At 41.9% G+C, this 22,500-nt stretch overlaps 9 non-coding genes and 1 pseudogene across 9 annotated transcripts; all 10 read left to right on the top strand.

The window, feature by feature from the left end:
• The first annotated feature begins 847 nt into the window (after positions 1-847).
• Positions 848-966, top strand: LOC123490269. The gene has a single exon (XR_006660862.1). It is a non-coding gene; the product is annotated as a 5S ribosomal RNA (ribosomal RNA).
• Positions 967-2,152: 1,186 nt separating this feature from the next.
• On the top strand, positions 2,153-2,272 carry LOC121561790. The gene has a single exon (XR_005999323.2). It is a non-coding gene; the product is annotated as a 5S ribosomal RNA (ribosomal RNA).
• Positions 2,273-3,441: 1,169 nt separating this feature from the next.
• Positions 3,442-3,561, top strand: LOC123490275. The gene has a single exon (XR_006660869.1). It is a non-coding gene; the product is annotated as a 5S ribosomal RNA (ribosomal RNA).
• Positions 3,562-10,547: 6,986 nt separating this feature from the next.
• Positions 10,548-10,666, top strand: LOC121566517. The gene has a single exon (XR_006000914.1). It is a non-coding gene; the product is annotated as a 5S ribosomal RNA (ribosomal RNA).
• Positions 10,667-11,838: 1,172 nt separating this feature from the next.
• LOC121566518 lies at positions 11,839-11,957 on the top strand. Its single transcript, XR_006000915.2, has one exon. It is a non-coding gene; the product is annotated as a 5S ribosomal RNA (ribosomal RNA).
• Positions 11,958-13,118: 1,161 nt separating this feature from the next.
• LOC123490278 lies at positions 13,119-13,237 on the top strand. Its single transcript, XR_006660870.1, has one exon. It is a non-coding gene; the product is annotated as a 5S ribosomal RNA (ribosomal RNA).
• A 2,766-nt stretch (positions 13,238-16,003) lies between these two features.
• On the top strand, positions 16,004-16,123 carry LOC123490273. Its single transcript, XR_006660866.1, has one exon. It is a non-coding gene; the product is annotated as a 5S ribosomal RNA (ribosomal RNA).
• A 1,159-nt stretch (positions 16,124-17,282) lies between these two features.
• LOC123490271 lies at positions 17,283-17,401 on the top strand. Its single transcript, XR_006660864.1, has one exon. It is a non-coding gene; the product is annotated as a 5S ribosomal RNA (ribosomal RNA).
• Positions 17,402-20,168: 2,767 nt separating this feature from the next.
• LOC123490272 lies at positions 20,169-20,287 on the top strand. Its single transcript, XR_006660865.1, has one exon. It is a non-coding gene; the product is annotated as a 5S ribosomal RNA (ribosomal RNA).
• Positions 20,288-21,480: 1,193 nt separating this feature from the next.
• LOC123490276 lies at positions 21,481-21,599 on the top strand (annotated as a pseudogene).
• Positions 21,600-22,500: the final 901 nt, after the last annotated feature.

The raw sequence follows: 22,500 nt of genomic DNA, 5'->3' as shown, positions 1-22,500 counted from the left end.
TCAAAAGTACACCTTTTTAATAGCAAAACAGCACAATTGGATGTTCTATGTCCACAACAATGTTTAAACCCTATCAGGTGACCATTTGTGAGGTCTGGGAAAAATGTAAGACATTTAGATTTTGGGGTGTAGTTACCCTTAAATGCAAGCGTGCACCAGGAAGAGACCTTTGTTTGGTTAAGCGGTGTTGCTGTAGAACAAATGGCCACTGGAGTGATGCAAATGATCACGGTATAATTCTGCCAGGCAGGCATAGGCTACTTTGTAGTTAACATTTACTTGCGAAGGTTTTGGGAAAGCCATTCCTTCCCTACCAGAAGAAGGTTATCATTAGCATCATCGCTAACGGCTACACAAAGTGTAGACATACGCGCGCACCGCACACATGCACACAGACAGGGGCATTCCTGTGCCGTTCCAGAAAGTTCATGGAAATACGAATCACTGATGCATTTTGTTCATGTCTTATGATTGACTTGGGCAAATGAATGCGTTTTCTAACAAGTTGAATAGATTTAGTTGATTTCTTACTAAGTTCAATAAATGTTTGAATATTGTTGAATTTCGGTTTAATGTCTGGATTCCTTGATTCGGTCCGCAACGCCTATTTTATAGGGCCCTAGTCAATGAACTTGTCATAAATCAACATAGGATATGCCCTCTTCCCCCCAACAAGACTCAAATATATATATATATATATATATATATATATATATATATATATTATTGGAAATGTAAGCAAGGGTTGAGCTTCTTCAGTTTGTGTCACAAAGTGGATACGTTTCTGTGTCCCTTTCAGAGTGAGTGACACATTGACTTTATATAGTGTACCAAGAGTTGTTCCCTCGCTTACGGCCATACCAGCCTGAATACGCCCGATCTCGTCCGATCTCGGAAGCTAAGCAGGGTCGGGCCTGGTTAGTACTTGGATGGGAGACCGCCTGGGAATACCAGGTGCTGTAAGCTTTTGTCCCAGTAGAGCGTGCTCTTGTGTCATGGAGCAACTGCCTTTTATTTATCACCCTAATAATATCATGGATTGTTATTGGACTAAATGCAGTTTGTGTGTGCTGCCCTGCCCTGATCAAATCAAATAATGGACAGTGCGTTTCCCTCAAAATATAGGCAGTACATGCAGCCTTTGTTTTTAGTCTAGGAGACAGTCAATGTCTGTAGTCCATTAGGGCACTATAAAATCCCTTCAATGTTTTGCCTGATTCCGTTAATTCCCAAGTTCCCTTTTCTCCGTTTAGATTTCCCCGTTGACCGTTTGTCCCTGTTTTGGCAGGTTTTCGCTCTCAAAAGTACACCTTTTTAATAGCAAAACAGCACAATTGGATGTTCTATGTCCACAACAATGTTTAAACCCTATCAGGTGACCATTTGTGAGGTCTGGGAAAAATGTAAGACATTTAGATTTTGGGGTGTAGTTACCCTTAAATGCAAGCGTGCACCAGGAAGAGACCTTTGTTTGGTTAAGCGGTGTTGCTGTAGAACAAATGGCCACTGGAGTGATGCAAATGATCACGGTATAATTCTGCCAGGCAGGCATAGGCTACTTTGTAGTTAACATTTACTTGCGAAGGTTTTGGGGAAAGCCATTCCTTCCCTACCAGAAGAAGGTTATCATTAGCATCATCGCTAACGGCTACACAAAGTGTAGACATACGCGCGCACCGCACACATGCACACAGACAGGGGCATTCCTGTGCCGTTCCAGAAAGTTCATGGAAATACGAATCACTGATGCATTTTGTTCATGTCTTATGATTGACTTGGGCAAATGAATGCGTTTTCTAACAAGTTGAATAGATTTAGTTGATTTCTTACTAAGTTCAATAAATGTTTGAATATTGTTGAATTTCGGTTTAATGTCTGGATTCCTTGATTCGGTCCGCAACGCCTATTTTATAGGGCCCTAGTCAATGGACTTGTCATAAATCAACATAGGATATGCCCTCTTCCCCCCCAACAAGACTCAAATATATATATATATATATATATATATATATATATATATATATATATATTTTGGAAATGTAAGCAAGGGTTGAGCTTCTTCAGTTTGTGTCACAAAGTGGATACGTTTCTGTGTCCCTTTCAGAGTGAGTGACACATTGACTTTATATAGTGTACCAAGAGTTGTTCCCTCGCTTACGGCCATACCAGCCTGAATACGCCCGATCTCGTCCGATCTCTGGAAGCTAAGCAGGGTCGGGCCTGGTTAGTACTTGGTTGGGAGACTGCCTGGGAATACCAGGTGCTGTAAGCTTTTTGTCCCAGTAGAGCGTGCTCTTGTGTCATGGAGCAACTGCCTTTTATTTATCACCCTAATAATATCATGGATTGTTATTGGACTAAATGCAGTTTGTGTGTGCTGCCCTGCCCTGATCAAATCAAATAATGGACAGTGCGTTTCCCTCAAAATATAGGCAGTACATGCAGCCTTTGTTTTTAGTCTAGGAGACAGTCAATGTCTGTAGTCCATTAGGGCACTATAAAATCCCTTCAATGTTTTGCCTGATTCCGTTAATTCCCAAGTTCCCTTTTCTCCGTTTAGATTTCCCCGTTGACCGTTTGTCCCTGTTTTGGCAGGTTTTCGCTCTCAAAAGTACACCTTTTTAATAGCAAAACAGCACAATTGGATGTTCTATGTCCACAACAATGTTTAAACCCTATCAGGTGACCATTTGTGAGGTCTGGGAAAAATGTAAGACATTTAGATTTTGGGGTGTAGTTACCCTTAAATGCAAGCGTGCACCAGGAAGAGACCTTTGTTTGGTTAAGCGGTGTTGCTGTAGAACAAATGGCCACTGGAGTGATGCAAATGATCACGGTATAATTCTGCCAGGCAGGCATAGGCTACTTTGTAGTTAACATTTACTTGCGAAGGTTTTGGAGAAAGCCATTCCTTCCCTACCAGAAGAAGGTTATCATTAGCATCATCGCTAACGGCTACACAAAGTGTAGACATACGCGCGCACCGCACACATGCACACAGACAGGGGCATTCCTGTGCCGTGCCAGAAAGTTCATGGAAATACGACTCACTGATGCATTTTGTTCATGTCTTATGATTGACTTGGGCAAATGAATGCGTTTTCTAACAAGTTGAATAGATTTAGTTGATTTCTTACTAAGTTCAATAAATGTTTGAATATTGTTGAATTTCGGTTTAATGTCTGGATTCCGTGATTCGGTCCGCAACGCCTATTTTATAGGGCCCTAGTCAATGAACTTGTCATAAATCAACATAGGATATGCCCTCTTCCCCCCAACAAGACTCAAATATATATATATATATATATATATATATAATATTGGAAATGTAAGCAAGGATTGAGCTTCTTCAGTTTGTGTCACAAAGTGGATACGTTTCTGTGTCCCTTTCAGAGTGAGTGACACATTGACTTTATATAGTGTACCAAGAGTTGTTCCCTAGCTTACGGCCATACCAGCCTGAATACGCCCCTTTCTCGTCCGATCTCGGAAGCTAAGCAGGGTCGGGCCTGGTTAGTACTTGGATGGGAGACCGCCTGGGAATACCAGGTGCTGTAAGCTTTTGTCCCAGTAGAGCGTGCTCTTGTGTCATGGAGCAACTGCCTTTTATTTATCACCCTAATAATATCATGGATTGTTATTGGACTAAATGCAGTTTGTGTGTGCTGCCCTGCCCTGATCAAATCAAATAATGGACAGTGCGTTTCCCTCAAAATATAGGCAGTACATGCAGCCTTTGTTTTTAGTCTAGGAGACAGTCAATGTCTGTAGTCCATTAGGGCACTATAAAATCCCTTCAATGTTTTGCCTGATTCCGTTAATTCCCAAGTTCCCTTTTCTCCGTTTAGATTTCCCCGTTGACCGTTTGTCCCTGTTTTGGCAGGTTTTCGCTCTCAAAAGTACACCTTTTTAATAGCAAAACAGCACAATTGGATGTTCTATGTCCACAACAATGTTTAAACCCTATCAGGTGACCATTTGTGAGGTCTGGGAAAAATGTAAGACATTTAGATTTTGGGGTGTAGTTACCCTTAAATGCAAGCGTGCACCAGGAAGAGACCTTTGTTTGGTTAAGCGGTGTTTCTGTAGAACAAATGGCCACTGGAGTGATGCAAATGATCACGGTATAATTCTTCCAGGCAGGCATAGGCTACTTTGTAGTTAACATTTACTTGCGAAGGTTTTGGGGAAAGCCATTCCTTCCCTACCAGAAGAAGGTTATCATTAGCATCATCGCTAACGGCTACACAAAGTGTAGACATACGCGCGCACCGCACACATGCACACAGACAGGGGCATTCCTGTGCCGTGCCAGAAAGTTCATGGAAATACGAATCACTGATGCATTTTGTTCATGTCTTATGATTGACTTGGGCAAATTAAAGATTTTTTTTTTATATATTTTAAATTTTTTTAAAATTATTATTATTTTTTTTATATATTTTTTTTCAATAAATTTTTTTTTTTCAATTTAAAGTTTTATTAAGTTTTCAATCAACCAACCAAACACATTCCACATTCACAGATGTGAATTAAAAAAAATATATATAATAATAATAATAAAAAATTGTTTTATATATGTATATATATATACATACATATATATACCTACATACATACATACATACATACATACATACACACACAAATAATAATTATAACAAAATTTAAATTATAGAACTTGCAGCAGCACTATCAAGGTTCTTATTAGCTATTTCCAGCCTTAGCTGAGATGACGAGCCAATAATTAGTTTTTAGGTTTTACAGCACCTTACACAACACGCATCTGCCCATCTCCCTGATTCCCCCATTCACTCTGTCCAATTTGAAATATAGTTGAGTAGTGGAGACCAGAGTCTATCAAACTTGGGCTGTCTCTTGTGGAGGTCATAAGTGAGCTTTTCAAGAGGGAGAAAGTCAACAATCTGGTCAATCCACATTTTAAATGTAGGAGAAGTATTAGAGGCCCACAATAGAAGAACACATTTCTTAGCAAAGTATGTAATGGTCATGAGCAAATTTTCTCTGTCAGGATCAAGAACAAAGTCCTGCTGGGCATTAAGAAGATAGAGACACGGGGTCATATCAAACTGTACATCTAGTATTTTCTGTGCAGCAGTATGTATAGATTGCCAAAATCTGGCAATCTCTCTGCAGCTCCAAAATACATGCATATAGGTTCCACTTTCAGAGGTACATCTATTACAATTAGGAGAAATGTCTGTTTTCATTTTATGGAGTCTCAGGGGAGTGTAATAAAATTTGTACAAAAATTTGTAATTAGATTCTTTCATTTTTACATTAGTAGAGGAGCAGTATACCCTGTCGCAAACCTCCGCCCATAACTCATCACTGATAGTCAGACCAAGGTCCTTTTCCCATATTATTTTCAAAGGAGTAAAGGAGGATCCTCCTTTCTCAGAAAGGAGTCTATAGATATAGGATATTTTGCCTTTAATGGATTGTGCTGTGACAAGAAGGGTTTCAACTTCATTCAACTGAGTTCTAAACCTCCTCTTGGAAGTAAATGAGGAGATGACATGTCTAATTTGTAGATATTTAAAAAAATGGGATCTTGGCACATTGAATTCATTGCAGAGCTCTTGAAAGGATTTCAGTGTAGTGGTCTTCTGATGAAATAGGTCTGAAAAGGTCCTGATTCCTAGAGTATGCCAAAGATTAAAGTTGGCATCTCTCAGGGCTTTTGGCAAGTCTGGGTTGCCTACTATAGGCGAGTGAGAACATATTTGGGAGGAGATGCCCAAGTATTTCTTACAGTCCCTCCACGCTCGTAGGGTACTGTAAATCACAAATGTTTTGGCTATGTTGCCCACTTCACTAAAGTTATCAATGAATATAGTTGAGCTTAGTGGCAATGAACCACAAGATTGGGCTTCTATCTGGCTCCACGTTGACTCTTGTCTGTTTGTGATCCATGTTAGCATGTTGCGGATTTGGGCAGACCAGTAGTACAATTGAAGGGAGGGAAGGGCAAGACCACCCTTAGATTCAGGTTTCGATAGAGTGGAAAGCTTGATCCTAGGTTTTTTATTGCCCCATATAAATTTGGTGATGCTTTGGTTAATTGTTTTGAAAAAGGAAGCTGGGAGATAGCATGGGAGCATCTGAAATAAATAGTTCAGTCTAGGGAGGATGTTCATACGGATTACATTAATTCTTCCTACTAAGCTAATTGGGAGGGAGATCCAGGTTTGGAGGTTGTTCTTGATTTGATCCAGGAGTGGAAGATAATTCTCTTTGAAAAGCCTATTCAGATCTGGTGTTATGAATATCCCAAGGTATTGAAACCCCTGTGTCTTCCATTGGAATGGGCATAGTGTCTTCATAGAACTGGTGAGTATAATATTGAGAGGGCAGACAGTGGATTTGTTAAAATTAATCTTATAACCTGAAAACGTGCCATACTGAGCAATTGTATCTAAGATGGGAGGAAGGGATTTCTCAGGGTTGGATATGTAGAGCAAGACATCATCCGCGTAAAGCGAAATCTTGTGCTGCAGGCCGCCTGCAGGAACACCCATAATACTTGGATTGCTCCTTATCAACTCTGCCAGAGGCTCCGCCCCCAACAAGTAGAGCAGGGGGGACAGCGAGCACCCTTGTCTTGTGCCCCGTCCCAAAGGGAATCTGTCAGAGTTCAGTCCGTTAGTAGTCACCATGGCATTTGGATGAGAGTATAGTGATTTGATCCATTTAATAAAGTTTGGGCCCATGTTGAACTTCTCTAAGACTGAGAACAGAAAGCTCCACTCCATCCTGTCGAACGCCTTCTCAGCATCCAGTGAAGCCAGCAGGACAGGGGTCTTCTGTGCGTTTACTTGATCAATAATATCAAAAAGACGGCGAATGTTATCAGAAGAGTATCTGTCTCTAATAAATCCCGTCTGGTCCGCTTTTATTATTTTGGGAAGAAGAGTGTTTAGTCTTTTGGCGAGCAATTTGGTGATTATTTTGTAGTCGAAATCCAACAAGCTTATGGGCCGGAAGGAGGAGCAGGATAGGGGATCCTTGTCTTTTTTGAGCAACACTGTAATGCGAGCTGTGTGCATTGAGTCTGGGAGAACTCCGTTTTTGCAAAAATCCTCCAGCATTGGCATGAAAATAGGGCTAAGCTGGGGCCAAAAAGCTTTGTAGAACTCTCTGGGGAATCCATCTGGGCCTGGGGACTTGTTAGGTGGCATGGAGGTAATTGCCTCCAGGATCTCCTCAGGAGTGAAGGGGGAGTTGAGATCTTCTTGGTCGGTCTCTGATAGTTTAGGTAGCGAGATTCCCTCTAGGAAGGAGTGGAGTTCTGCCTCCGTGTGTTTTCTCTCAGAGGTATATAGTTTGCAGTAAAAATCATGAAAAGTTAAATTGATCTTTTTTGGATCATATGTGACCTCATCCTCTGCTGTTCGGATAGCCATAATTGTACGCTCTGACTGCTCTTTTTTTAATTGATAAGCAAGCAATCTACTAGGCCTATTGCTATACTCATGGTATTTCTGTTTAGTAAAGAAAACTTTTTTTTTATCTCCCGAGTATAGTCCAAATTCAGTTTGGCTTTGGCTGCTTTAAGTTGACTCCAGGAGGTGCTGTCTGGGGATTGTTTATGTACTTTTTCACAGCGTTCCAGCTCCCTCTCCAGATCTAGCCTGTGTGCTTCCATTGCTTTTTTCTTAGAGGAAGCATATGCAATTAGATGACCTCTTAGTGTGGCTTTAGCAGCGTCCCACATTGTGGCCGGAGAAACAGGAGAATCTTTGTTGTCTTGTGTGTAGTTGTCTATCCATGTAGTTACCAATGTATGGAATGCTTCGTTTGATAGCATGGAGGTGTTGAATTTCCAGCTCTTTGATCTCGGGATGTTTTTGCAGAGGTCAAAGCGGAGGTGGACAAAGGCGTGATCCGAAAGCGCTATGGGTCCGATTGTACACGTGGCTGAATTTATGAAACTCTTTGGGATAAAAATGTAATCTATACGGGAGTAGGTGTTATGGACATTAGAGTAGTATGTATAGTCCATAGCTGAGCTATTAGTCTCTCTCCAGATATCTATCAGTCCCATCTCTTTAGTAAGAGAGTTCAACATCTTTGCAGATCTAGGATTTGTGGTGGTGATTTGAGATGATTTGTCTAGGGTTGGGTTCAGGGTACAATTAAAATCTCCGGCCAACACTCCAAAGGAAACACAATGCTCATTGAACAGAGTTATCATTTTCGACATAAAAGCAGGAGTATCTGTGTTAGGGGCGTATATGTTTAAGATAGTAATTGGTTGCCCATACAGTGACCCAGTTATCAAGATAAATCTCCCCTCCGGATCAGATATGTTTTTGTCAATTATGAATGGAACATTCTTATGGATAAGTATTGCTGTACCTCTACTGTTGGATTTGAAAGATGAGAAATACACCTGTCCCACCCAAGCTCTGCGGAGTTTGGCATGTTCAGCATCACAGAGGTGTGTCTCTTGCAATAGCGCGATGTCTGCTTTTTCCTTTTTTAGAGCACATAGTATCTTTTTCCGTTTTATTGCATGGCCTAGACCGTGGCAGTTCCATGTCAATAGATTTAAGGTACTAGTCATCATCATCGAACAGTAATCGAACTTTAGTGCAAGTCATCTCTGGGTAAAGGTGGATCGTAGTTACAGCTGCGTTCACATAAAAGGAAAATAAATGGTTTACATAAAATAACAATCTCTGAACACCCCAGCCGAGTTCCCAAACAACTCGACATATCCCGTTGGATCTATTACCTCCCCGCTCAGTCACAATTCTGTGTTCCAACAAAAAAAAAGTCCGGGAACAGTTAGCAACGCACAACGTCTCCCCCTCCCCACCAAAGAAATGCCTCATCCTCTCCGCCCGCATTGAGTAACTGACAACGTAGCCCCCGTCCAGACCACATTAAGAAAGGGAGAAAATAAAATCAATAGCCCAGCCTACATACAGTAGGCCTAAGTTATAATATGGGGCCTATCCCTCTCAGCTAAAGGAACATAAATATAGATTGGACGGCTATAATGAAATTTAGCAGGGCGGTGGGTCTTTGGATATCGGCTATATGTTGTCTTACCTCCTTTAGTAATAACAGTAATCGCATTAATCGCATTTAGTCAATGGTCCATTTCTCATTGACCGGGGTTGTCTTTCAAAAACGTTTCGCCTCTTCGGGAGTTTTGAAGTGTCGCAGGGCTCCTTGGTGAAGAATCCTGAGCTCGTTTGGGTATTTGAATCCCCTAAAGATGCCTCGGTCAATGGAGCATTTCTTCACCTCGTCAAACTCTCGGCGCTTTCGGCGTATTCCAGCTGACAGGTCCTGGAGTAAGGTGAGTTTGGCGTTTCCCACTGTAATGGTGTTGGTTTTCGCCGCCTGTAGGACTCGTTCCTTGTCGGTGAATCTCAGGAAACGTATGGTGATTGGGCGCGGTGGTTGTCTGGCTGCTGGTGGGGGCCTCAGTGCTCGGTGAGCTCTCTCGAGTTCTATGGGCCTGTCGGTGGACAGGTGGAGCCACTCGGGAAGTTTGTCTTGCAGGTAGCGGATCAGTGGCATGTTTCCCTCTTCTTTTTCGCCCAGATTTAATAGAACACAATTATTCCTTCGCCCCCTGTTTTCCAGGTCCTCTGTTTTCTCTTCCAGCTGCTCTATTTTTTTTTTAGCATATGCTATTGTTTCCATGGCGTCTGTCAATAAGTTTTCCGTGGATAGGATTCGCCCCTCTGCCTCGTCCAGGCGCCCCGCGTTTATGGTTATCTTGTTGTTTATGTCAGGCAAGGCATTTTCCAGGATTGTCACCTTGCCCCCTATCGCACTGAGCTGAGCGTTAATGGCATCTAGTTTAGTGTTGAGTTCTGTACGTTGGGATCTCAGCTCAGAAAAGATGTCTTCGACAGAGTGCGAGGTTGGCATTCGTTGGGCCTCGGGGGACGGGTCCTCTTTCTCCTGGCTAATGGCGCTAGCTTTTTCTGAAGCTAGCTGCTTCTTGGAGGCTTTTTCCGTCGCTAGTACTCGAGTCCGGGTAAAAATGTCCCCTGTAGTGTTGCCTTTTGAAGCCGCCATGACTTTTTGACTAAAGCTAAATGAGTTTAAACTTGAAGTGGAGGTAAGATTAGGAATTGGAAACTACTTGTGCGGAGCTCCTAGTTCATGCGGCCATCTCGTTCAAGGGTCACGTGATCCCTCTCTCATTAATGTGTTTTCTAACAAGTTGAATAGATTTAGTTGATTTCTTACTAAGTTCAATAAATGTTTGAATATTGTTGCATTTCGGTTTAATGTCTGGATTCCGTGATTCGGTCCGCAACGCCTATTTTATAGGGCCCTAGTCAATGAACTTGTCATAAATCAACATAGGATATGCCCTCTTCCCCCCCAACAAGACTCAAATATATATATATATATATATATATATATATATATATTGGAAATGTAAGCAAGGGTTGAGCTTCTTCAGTTTGTGTCACAAAGTGGATACGTTTCTGTGTCCCTTTCAGAGTGAGTGACACATTGACTTTATATAGTGTACCAAGAGTTGTTCCCTCGCTTACGGCCATACCAGCCTGAATACGCCCGATCTCGTCCGATCTCGGAAGCTAAGCAGGGTCGGGCCTGGTCAGTACTTGGATGGGAGACCGCCTGGGAATACCAGGTGCTGTAAGCTTTTGTCCCAGTAGAGCGTGCTCTTGTGTCATGGAGCAACTGCCTTTTATTTATCACCCTAATAATATCATGGATTGTTATTGGACTAAATGCAGTTTGTGTGTGCTGCCCTGCCCTGATCAAATCAAATAATGGACAGTGCGTTTCCCTCAAAATATAGGCAGTACATGCAGCCTTTGTTTTTAGTCTAGGAGACAGTCAATGTCTGTAGTCCATTAGGGCACTATAAAATCCCTTCAATGTTTTGCCTGATTCCGTTAATTCCCAAGTTCCCTTTTCTCCGTTTAGATTTCCCCGTTGACCGTTTGTCCCTGTTTTGGCAGGTTTTCGCTCTCAAAAGTACACCTTTTTAATAGCAAAACAGCACAATTGGATGTTCTATGTCCACAACAATGTTTAAACCCTATCAGGTGACCATTTGTGAGGTCTGGGAAAAATGTAAGACATTTAGATTTTGGGATGTAGTTACCCTTAAATGCAAGCGTGCACCAGGAAGAGACCTTTGTTTGGTTAAGCGGTGTTGCTGTAGGACAAATGGCCACTGGATTGATGCAAATGATCACGGTATAATTCTGCCAGGCAGGCATAGGCTACTTTGTAGTTAACATTTACTTGCGAAGGTTTTGGGGAAAGCCATTCCTTCCCTACCAGAAGAAGGTTATCATTAGCATCATCGCTAACGGCTACACAAAGTGTAGACATACGCGCGCACCGCACACATGCACACAGACAGGGGCATTCCTGTGCCGTTTCAGAAAGTTCATGGAAATACGAATCACTGATGCATTTTGTTCATGTCTTATGATTGACTTGGGCAAATGAATGCGTTTTCTAACAAGTTGAATAGATTTAGTTGATTTCTTACTAAGTTCAATAAATGTTTGAATATTGTTGAATTTCGGTTTAATGTCTGGATTCCGTGATTCGGTCCGCAACGCCTATTTTATAGGGCCCTAGTCAATGAACTTGTCATAAATCAACATAGGATATGCCCTCTCCCCCCCAACAAGACTCAAATATATATATATATATATATATATATATATATATTTATGGAAATGTAAGCAAGGGTTGAGCTTCTTCAGTTTGTGTCACAAAGTGGATACGTTTCTGTGTCCCTTTCAGAGTGAGTGACACATTGACTTTATATAGTGTACCAAGAGTTGTTCCCTTTCTTACGGCCATACCAGCCTGAATACGCCTGATCTCGTCCGATCTCGGAAGCTAAGCAGGGTCGGGCCTGGTTAGTACTTGGATGGGAGACCGCCTGGGAATACCAGGTGCTGTAATCTTTTGTCCCAGTAGAGCGTGCTCTTGTGTCATGGAGCAACTGCCTTTTATTTATCACCCTAATAATATCATGGATTGTTATTGGACTAAATGCAGTTTGTGTGTGCTGCCCTGCCCTGATCAAATCAAATAATGGACAGTGCGTTTTCCTCAAAATATAGGCAGTACATGCAGCCTTTGTTTTTAGTCTAGGAGACAGTCAATGTCTGTAGTCCATTAGGGCACTATAAAATCCCTTCAATGTTTTGCCTGATTCCGTTAATTCCCAAGTTCCCTTTTCTCCGTTTAGATTTCCCCGTTGACCGTTTGTCCCTGTTTTGGCAGGTTTTCGCTCTCAAAAGTACACCTTTTTAATAGCAAAACAGCACAATTGGATGTTCTATGTCCACAACAATGTTTAAACCCTATCAGGTGACCATTTGTGAGGTCTGGGAAAAATGTAAGACATTTAGATTTTGGGGTGTAGTTACCCTTAAATGCAAGCGTGCACCAGGAAGAGACCTTTGTTTGGTTAAGCGGTGTTGCTGTAGAACAAATGGCCACTGGAGTGATGCAAATGATCACGGTATAATTCTGCCAGGCAGGCATAGGCTACTTTGTAGTTAACATTTACTTGCGAAGGTTTTGGGGAAAGCCATTCCTTCCCTACCAGAAGAAGGTTATCATTAGCATCATCGCTAACGGCTACACAAAGTGTAGACATACGCGCGCACCGCACACATGCACACAGACAGGGGCATTCCTGTGCCGTTCAGAAAGTTCATGGAAATACGAATCACTGATGCATTTTGTTCATGTCTTATGATTGACTTGGGCAAATGAATGTGTTTTCTAACAAGTTGAATAGATTTAGTTGATTTCTTACTAAGTTCAATAAATGTTTGAATATTGTTGCATTTCGGTTTAATGTCTGGATTCCGTGATTCGGTTCGCAACGCCTATTTTATAGGGCCCTAGTCAATGAACTTGTCATAAATCAACATAGGATATGCCCTCTTCCCCCAACAAGACTAAAATATATATATATATATATATATATATTTGGAAATGTAAGCAAGGGTTGAGCTTCTTCAGTTTGTGTCACAAAGCGGATACGTTTCTGTGTCCCTTTCAGAGTGAGTGACACATTGACTTTATATAGTGTACCAAGAGTTGTTCCCCTCGCTTACGGCCATACCAGCCTGAATACGCCCGATCTCGTCCGATCTCGGAAGCTAAGCAGGGTCGGGCCTGGTCAGTACTTGGATGGGAGACCGCCTGGGAATACCAGGTGCTGTAAGCTTTTGTCCCAGTAGAGCGTGCTCTTGTGTCATGGAGCAACTGCCTTTTATTTATCACCCTAATAATATCATGGATTGTTATTGGACTAAATGCAGTTTGTGTGTGCTGCCCTGCCCTGATCAAATCAAATAATGGACAGTGCGTTTCCCTCAAAATATAGGCAGTACATGCAGCCTTTGTTTTCAGTCTAGGAGACAGTCAATGTCTGTAGTCCATTAGGGCACTATAAAATCCCTTCAATGTTTTGCCTGATTCCGTTAATTCCCAAGTTCCCTTTTTCTCCGTTTAGATTTCCCCGTTGACCGTTTGTCCCTGTTTTGGCAGGTTTTCGCTCTCAAAAGTACACCTTTTTAATAGCAAAACAGCACAATTGGATGTTCTATGTCCACAACAATGTTTAAACCCTATCAGGTGACCATTTGTGAGGTCTGGGAAAAATGTAAGACATTTAGATTTTGGGGTGTAGTTACCCTTAAATGCAAGCGTGCACCAGGAAGAGACCTTTGTTTGGTTAAGCGGTGTTGCTGTAGGACAAATGGCCACTGGATTGATGCAAATGATCACGGTATAATTCTGCCAGGCAGGCATAGGCTACTTTGTAGTTAACATTTACTTGCGAAGGTTTTGGGGAAAGCCATTCCTTCCCTACCAGAAGAAGGTTATCATTAGCATCATCGCTAACGGCTACACAAAGTGTAGACATACGCGCGCACCGCACACATGCACACAGACAGGGGCATTCCTGTGCCGTTTCAGAAAGTTCATGGAAATACGAATCACTGATGCATTTTGTTCATGTCTTATGATTGACTTGGGCAAATGAATGCGTTTTCTAACAAGTTGAATAGATTTAGTTGATTTCTTACTAAGTTCAATAAATGTTTGAATATTGTTGAATTTCGGTTTAATGTCTGGATTCCGTGATTCGGTCCGCAACGCCTATTTTATAGGGCCCTAGTCAATGAACTTGTCATAAATCAACATAGGATATGCCCTCTCCCCCCCCCCCCCAACAAGACTCAAATATACAGTGGGGAAAAAAAGTATTTAGTCAGCCACCAATTGTGCAAGTTCTCCCACTTAAAAAGATGAGAGAGGCCTGTAATTTTCATCATAGGTACACGTCAACTATGACAGACAAAATGAGAAAAAGAATCCAGAAAATCACATTGTAGGATTTTTAATGAATTTATTTGCAAATTATGGTGGAAAATAAGTATTTGGTCACCTACAAACAAGCAAGATTTCTGGCTCTCACAGACCTGTAACTTCTTCTTTAAGAGGATCCTCTGTCCTCCACTCATTACCTGTATTAATGGCACCTGTTTGAACTTGTTATCAGTATAAAAGACACCTGTCCACTACCTCAAACAGTCACACTCCAAACTCCACTATGGCCAAGACCAAAGAGCTGTCAAAGGACACCAGAAACAAAATTGTAGACCTGCACCAGGCTGGGAAAACTGAATCTGCAATAGGTAAGCAGCTTGGTTTGAAGAAATCAACAGTGGGAGCAATTATTATGAAATGGAAGACATACAAGACCACTGATAATCTCCCTCGATCTGGGGCTCCACGCAAGATCTCACCCCCGTGGGGTCAAAATGATCACAAGAACAGTGAGCAAAAATCCCAGAACCACACGGGGGACCTAGTGAATGACCTGCAGAGAGCTGGGACCAAAGTAACAAAGCCTACCATCAGTAACACACTACGCCGCCAGGGACTCAAATCCTGCAGTGCGCTCTGCTTAAGCCAGTACATGTCCAGGCCCGTCTGAAGTTTGCTAGAGTGCATTTGGATGATCCAGAAGAGGATTGGGAGAATGTCATGGTCAGATGAAACCAAAATAGAACTTTTTGGTAAAAACTCAACTCGTCGTGTTTGGAGGACAAAGAATGCTGAGTTGCATCCAAAGAACACCATACCTACTGTGAAGCATAGGGGTGGAAACATCATGCTTTGGGGCTGTTTTTCTGCAAAGGGACCAGGACGACTGATCCGTGTAAAGGAAAGAATGAATGGGGCCATGTATTGTGAGATTTTGAGTGAAAACCTCCGTCCCATCAGCAAGGGCATTGAAGATGAAACGTGGCTGGGTCTTTCAGCATGACAATGATCCCAAACACACCGCCCGGGCAACGAAGGAGTGGCTTCGGCAGAAGCATTTCAAGGTCCTGGAGTGGCTCTAGCCAGTCTCCAGATCTCAACCCCATAAAAAGTCTTTGGAGGGAGTTGAAAGTCTGTGTTGCCCAGCGACAGCCCCAAAACATCACTGCTCTAGAGGAGATCTGCATGGAGGAATGGGCCAAAATACCAGCAACCGTGTGTGAAAACCTTGTGAAGACTTACAGAAAAAGTTTGACCTGTGCCATTGCCAACAAAGGGTATATAACAAAGTATTGAGAAACTTTTGTTATTGACCAAATACTTATTTTCCACCATAATTTGCAAATAAATTCATTAAAAATCCTACAATGTGATTTTCAGGATTTTTTTTTCTCATTTTGTCTGTCATAGTTGACGTGTACCTATGATGAAAATTACAGGCCTCTCTCATCTTTTTAAGTGGGAGAACTTGCACAATTGGTGGCTGACTAAATACTTTTTTTCCCCACTGTATATATATATATATCTATATATATATTGGAAATGTAAGCAAGGGTTGAGCTTCTTCAGTTTGTGTCACAAAGTGGATACGTTTCTGTGTCCCTTTCAGAGTGAGTGACACATTGACTTTATATAGTGTACCAAGAGTTGTTCCCTTTCTTACGGCCATACCAGCCTGAATACGCCTGATCTCGTCCCGATCTCGGAAGCTAAGCAGGGTCGGGCCTGGTTAATACTTGGATGGGAGACCGCCTGGGAATACCAGGTGCTGTAAGCTTTTGTCCCAGTAGAGCGTGCTCTTGTGTCATGGAGCAACTGCCTTTTATTTATCACCCTAATAATATCATGGATTGTTATTGGACTAAATGCAGTTTGTGTGTGCTGCCCTGCCCTGATCAAATCAAATAATGGACAGTGCGTTTCCCTCAAAATATAGGCAAGACATGCAGCCTTTGTTTTTAGTCTAGGAGACAGTCAATGTCTGTAGTCCATTAGGGCACTATAAAATCCCTTCAATGTTTTGCCTGATTCCGTTAATTCCCAAGTTCCCTTTTCTCCGTTTAGATTTCCCCGTTGACCGTTTGTCCCTGTTTTGGCAGGTTTTCGCTCTCAAAAGTACACCTTTTAATAGCAAAACAGCACAATTGGATGTTCTATGTCCACAACAATGTTTAAACCCTATCAGGTGACCATTTGTGAGGTCTGGGAAAAATGTAAGACATTTAGATTTTGGGGGTGTAGTTACCCTTAAATGCAAGCGTGCACCAGGAAGAGACCTTTGTTTGGTTAAGCGGTGTTGCTGTAGAACAAATGGCCACTGGAGTGATGCAAATGATCACGGTATAATTCTGTCAGGCAGGCATAGGCTACTTTGTAGTTAACATTTACTTGCGAAGGTTTTGGGGAAAGCCATTCCTTCCCTACCAGAAGAAGGTTATCATTAGCATCATCGCTAACGGCTACACAAAGTGTAGACATACGCGCGCACCGCACACATGCACACAGACAGGGGCATTCCTGTGCCGTACAGAAAGTTCATGGAAATACGAATCACTGATGCATTTTGTTCATGTCTTATGATTGACTTGGGCAAATGAATGTGTTTTCTAACAAGTTGAATATATTTAGTTGATTTCTTACTAAGTTCAATAAATGTTTGAATATTTTTGCATTTCGGTGTAATGTCTGGATTCCGTGATTCGGTTCGCAACGCCTATTTTATAGGGCCCTAGTCAATGAACTTGTCATAAATCAACATAGGATATGCCCTCTTCCCCCCCCCCCAACAAGACTAAAATATATATATATATATATATTGGAAATGTAAGCAAGGGTTGAGCTTCTTCAGTTTGTGTCACAAAGCGGATACGTTTCTGTGTCCCTTTCAGAGTGAGTGACACATTGACTTTATATAGTGTACCAAGAGTTGTTCCCTCGCTTACGGCCATACCAGCCTGAATACGCCCGATCTCGTCCGATCTCGGAAGCTGAGCAGGGTAGGGCCTGGTCAGTACTTGGATGGGAGACCGCCTGGGAATACCAGGTGCTGTAAGCTTTTTGTCCCAGTAGAGCGTGCTCTTGTGTCATGGAGCAACTGCCTTTTATTTATCACCCTAATAATATCATGGATTGTTATTGGACTAAATGCAGTTTGTGTGTGCTGCCCTGCCCTGATCAAATCAAATAATGGACAGTGCGTTTCCCTCAAAATATAGGCAGTACATGCAGCCTTTGTTTTTAGTCTAGGAGACAGTCAATGTCTGTAGTCCATTAGGGCACTATAAAATCCCTTCAATGTTTTGCCTGATTCCGTTAATTCCCAAGTTCCCTTTTCTCCGTTTAGATTTCCCCGTTGACCGTTTGTCCCTGTTTTGGCAGGTTTTCGCTCTCAAAAGTACACCTTTTAATAGCAAAACAGCACAATTGGATGTTCTATGTCCACAACAATGTTTAAACCCTATCAGGTGACCATTTGTGAGGTCTGGGAAAAATGTAAGACATTTAGATTTTGGGATGTAGTTACCCTTAAATGCAAGCGTGCACCAGGAAGAGACCTTTGTTTGGTTAAGCGGTGTTGCTGTAGGACAAATGGCCACTGGATTGATGCAAATGATCACGGTATAATTCTGCCAGGCAGGCATAGGCTACTTTGTAGTTAACATTTACTTGCGAAGGTTTTGGGGAAAGCCATTCCTTCCCTACCAGAAGAAGGTTATCATTAGCATCATCGCTAACGGCTACACAAAGTGTAGACATACGCGCGCACCGCACACATGCACACAGACAGGGGCATTCCTGTGCCGTTTCAGAAAGTTCATGGAAATACGAATCACTGATGCATTTTGTTCATGTCTTATGATTGACTTGGGCAAATGAATGCGTTTTCTAACAAGTTGAATAGATTTAGTTGATTTCTTACTAATAAGTTCAATAAATGTTTGAATATTGTTGAATTTCGGTTTAATGTCTGGATTCCGTGATTCGTTCCGCAACGCCTATTTTATAGGGCCCTAGTCAATGAACTTGTCATAAATCAACATAGGATATGCCCTCTCCCCCCCCCCCCCAACAAGACTCAAATATACAGTGGGGAAAAAAGTATTTAGTCAGCCACCAATTGTGCAAGTTCTCCCACTTAAAAAGATGAGAGAGGCCTGTAATTTTCATCATAGGTACACGTCAACTATGACAGACAAAATGAGAAAAAGAATCCAGAAAATCACATTGTAGGATTTTAATGAATTTATTTGCAAATTATGGTGGAAAATAAGTATTTGGTCACCTACAAACAAGCAAGATTTCTGGCTCTCACAGACCTGTAACTTCTTCTTTAAGAGGATCCTCTGTCCTCCACTCATTACCTGTATTAATGGCACCTGTTTGAACTTGTTATCAGTATAAAAGACACCTGTCCACTACCTCAAACAGTCACACTCCAAACTCCACTATGGCCAAGACCAAAGAGCTGTCAAAGGACACCAGAAACAAAATTGTAGACCTGCACCAGGCTGGGAAAACTGAATCTGCAATAGGTAAGCAGCTTGGTTTGAAGAAATCAACAGTGGGAGCAATTATTATGAAATGGAAGACATACAAGACCACTGATAATCTCCCCCTCGATCTGGGGCTCCACGCAAGATCTCACCCCGTGGGGTCAAAATGATCACAAGAACAGTGAGCAAAATCCCAGAACCACACGGGGGGACCTAGTGAATGACCTGCAGAGAGCTGGGACCAAAGTAACAAAGCCTACCATCAGTAACACACTACGCCGCCAGGGACTCAAATCCTGCAGTGCGCCCTGCTTAAGCCAGTACATGTCCAGGCCCGTCTGAAGTTTGCTAGAGTGCATTTGGATGATCCAGAAGAGGATTGGGAGAATGTCATATGGTCAGATGAAACCAAAATAGAACTTTTTGGTAAAAACTCAACTCGCGTGTTTGGAGGACAAAGAATGCTGAGTTGCATCCAAAGAACACCATACCTACTGTGAAGCATAGGGGTGGAAACATCATGCTTTGGGGCTGTTTTTCTGCAAAGGACCAGGACGACTGATCCGTGTAAAGGAAAGAATGAATGGGGCCATGTATTGTGAGATTTTGAGTGAAAACCTCCGTCCATCAGCAAGGGCATTGAAGATGAAACGTGGCTGGGTCTTTCAGCATGACAATGATCCCAAACACACCGCCTGGGCAACGAAGGAGTGGCTTCGTAAGAAGCATTTCAAGGTCCTGGAGTGGCCTAGCCAGTCTCCAGATCTCAACCCCCATAAAAAAGTCTTTGGAGGGAGTTGAAAGTCTGTGTTGCCCAGCGACAGCCCCAAAACATCACTGCTCTAGAGGAGATCTGCATGGAGGAATGGGCCAAAATACCAGCAACCGTGTGTGAAAACCTTGTGAAGACTTACAGAAAAAGTTTGACCTGTGCCATTGCCAACAAAGGGTATATAACAAAGTATTGAGAAACTTTTTGTTATTGACCAAATACTTATTTTCCACCATAATTTGCAAATAAATTCATTAAAAATCCTACAATGTGATTTTCAGGATTTTTTTTCTCATTTTGTCTGTCATAGTTGACGTGTACCTATGATGAAAATTACAGGCCTCTCTCATCTTTTTAAGTGGGAGAACTTGCACAATTGGTGGCTGACTAAATACTTTTTTTCCCCACTGTATATATATATATATCTATATATATATTGGAAATGTAAGCAAGGGTTGAGCTTCTTCAGTTTGTGTCACAAAGTGGATACGTTTCTGTGTCCCTTTCAGAGTGAGTGACACATTGACTTTATATAGTGTACCAAGAGTTGTTCCCTTTCTTACGGCCATACCAGCCTGAATACGCCTGATCTCGTCCGATCTCGGAAGCTAAGCAGGGTCGGGCCTGGTTAATACTTGGATGGGAGACCGCCTGGGAATACCAGGTGCTGTAAGCTTTTTGTCCCAGTAGAGCGTGCTCTTGTGTCATGGAGCAACTGCCTTTTATTTATCACCCTAATAATATCATGGATTGTTATTGGACTAAATGCAGTTTGTGTGTGCTGCCCTGCCCTGATCAAATCAAATAATGGACAGTGCGTTTCCCTCAAAATATAGGCAAGACATGCAGCCTTTGTTTTTAGTCTAGGAGACAGTCAATGTCTGTAGTCCATTAGGGCACTATAAAATCCCTTCAATGTTTTGCCTGATTCCGTTAATTCCCAAGTTCCCTTTTCTCCGTTTAGATTTCCCCCGTTGACCGTTTGTCCCTGTTTTGGCAGGTTTTCGCTCTCAAAAGTACACCTTTTTAATAGCAAAACAGCACAATTGGATGTTCTATGTCCACAACAATGTTTAAACCCTATCAGGTGACCATTTGTGAGGTCTGGGAAAAATGTAAGACATTTAGATTTTGGGGTGTAGTTACCCTTAAATGCAAGCGTGCACCAGGAAGAGACCTTTGTTTGGTTAAGCGGTGTTGCTGTAGAACAAATGGCCACTGGAGTGATGCAAATGATCACGGTATAATTCTGTCAGGCAGGCATAGGCTACTTTGTAGTTAACATTTACTTGCGAAGGTTTTGGGGAAAGCCATTCCTTCCCTACCAGAAGAAGGTTATCATTAGCATCATCGCTAACGGCTACACAAAGTGTAGACATACGCGCGCACCGCACACATGCACACAGACAGGGGCATTCCTGTGCCGTGCCAGAAAGTTCATGGAAATACGAATCACTGATGCATTTTGTTCATGTCTTATGATTGACTTGGGCAAATGAATGTGTTTTCTAACAAGTTGAATATATTTAGTTGATTTCTTACTAAGTTCAATAAATGTTTGAATATTTTTGCATTTCGGTGTAATGTCTGGATTCCGTGATTCGGTTCGCAACGCCTATTTTATAGGGCCCTAGTCAATGAACTTGTCATAAATCAACATAGGATATGCCCTCTTCCCCCCCAAACAAGACTAAAATATATATATATATATATATATATATATATATATATATATATATATATATATATTGGAAATGTAAGCAAGGGTTGAGCTTCTTCAGTTTGTGTCACAAAGTGGATACGTTTCTGTGTCCCTTTCAGAGTGAGTGACACATTGACTTTATATAGTGTACCAAGAGTTGTTCCCTTGCTTACGGCCATACCAGCCTGAATACGCCCGATCTCGTCAGATCTCGGAAGCTAAGCAGGTTTAGGGCTGGTTAGTACTTGGATGGGGGACCACCTTGGAATACCAGTTGCTGTAAAAGCATGTAAGAAGCTATGACGTGGACTGATAATCTGTGTTATATGCTGAGATGTGAAGATGTGAAATATGAAGCTATGATATGTAAAAATAAGCTGTGAAGCTATGTGATGTGAAATATGAAGCTATGATATGTAAAAATAAGCTGTGAAGCTATGAGATGTGAAGATGTGATGTGAAATATGAAGCTATGATATGTAAAAATAAGCTGTGAAGCTATGAGATGTGAAGATGTGATGTGAAATATGAAGCTATGATATGTAAAAATAAGCTGTGAAGATGTGATGTGAAATATGAAGCTATGATATGTAAAAATAAGCTGTGAAGCTAAAAAAAAATTCGCCCGATCTCGGAAGCTGAGCAGGGTAGGGCCTGGTCAGTACTTGGATGGGAGACCGCCTGGGAATACCAGGTGCTGTAAGCTTTTTGTCCCAGTAGAGCGTGCTCTTGTGTCATGGAGCAACTGCCTTTTATTTATCACCCTAATAATATCATGGATTGTTATTGGACTAAATGCAGTTTGTGTGTGCTGCCCTGCCCTGATCAAATCAAATAATGGACAGTGCGTTTCCCTCAAAATATAGGCAGTACATGCAGCCTTTGTTTTTAGTCTAGGGAGACAGTCAATGTCTGTAGTCCATTAGGGCACTATAAAATCCCTTCAATGTTTTGCCTGATTCCGTTAATTCCCAAGTTCCCTTTTCTCCGTTTAGATTTCCCCGTTGACCGTTTGTCCCTGTTTTGGCAGGTTTTCGCTCTCAAAAGTACACCTTTTAATAGCAAAACAGCACAATTGGATGTTCTATGTCCACAACAATGTTTAAACCCTATCAGGTGACCATTTGTGAGGTCTGGGAAAAATGTAAGACATTTAGATTTTGGGATGTAGTTACCCTTAAATGCAA

Source organism: Coregonus clupeaformis, unplaced genomic scaffold (genome assembly GCF_020615455.1).
Source record: "Coregonus clupeaformis isolate EN_2021a unplaced genomic scaffold, ASM2061545v1 scaf3604, whole genome shotgun sequence".
NCBI lineage: Eukaryota > Metazoa > Chordata > Actinopteri > Salmoniformes > Salmonidae > Coregonus > Coregonus clupeaformis.
The sequence above is the reverse complement of the archived record's forward strand: the minus strand, read 5'-3'. Positions and strand labels throughout refer to the sequence as shown.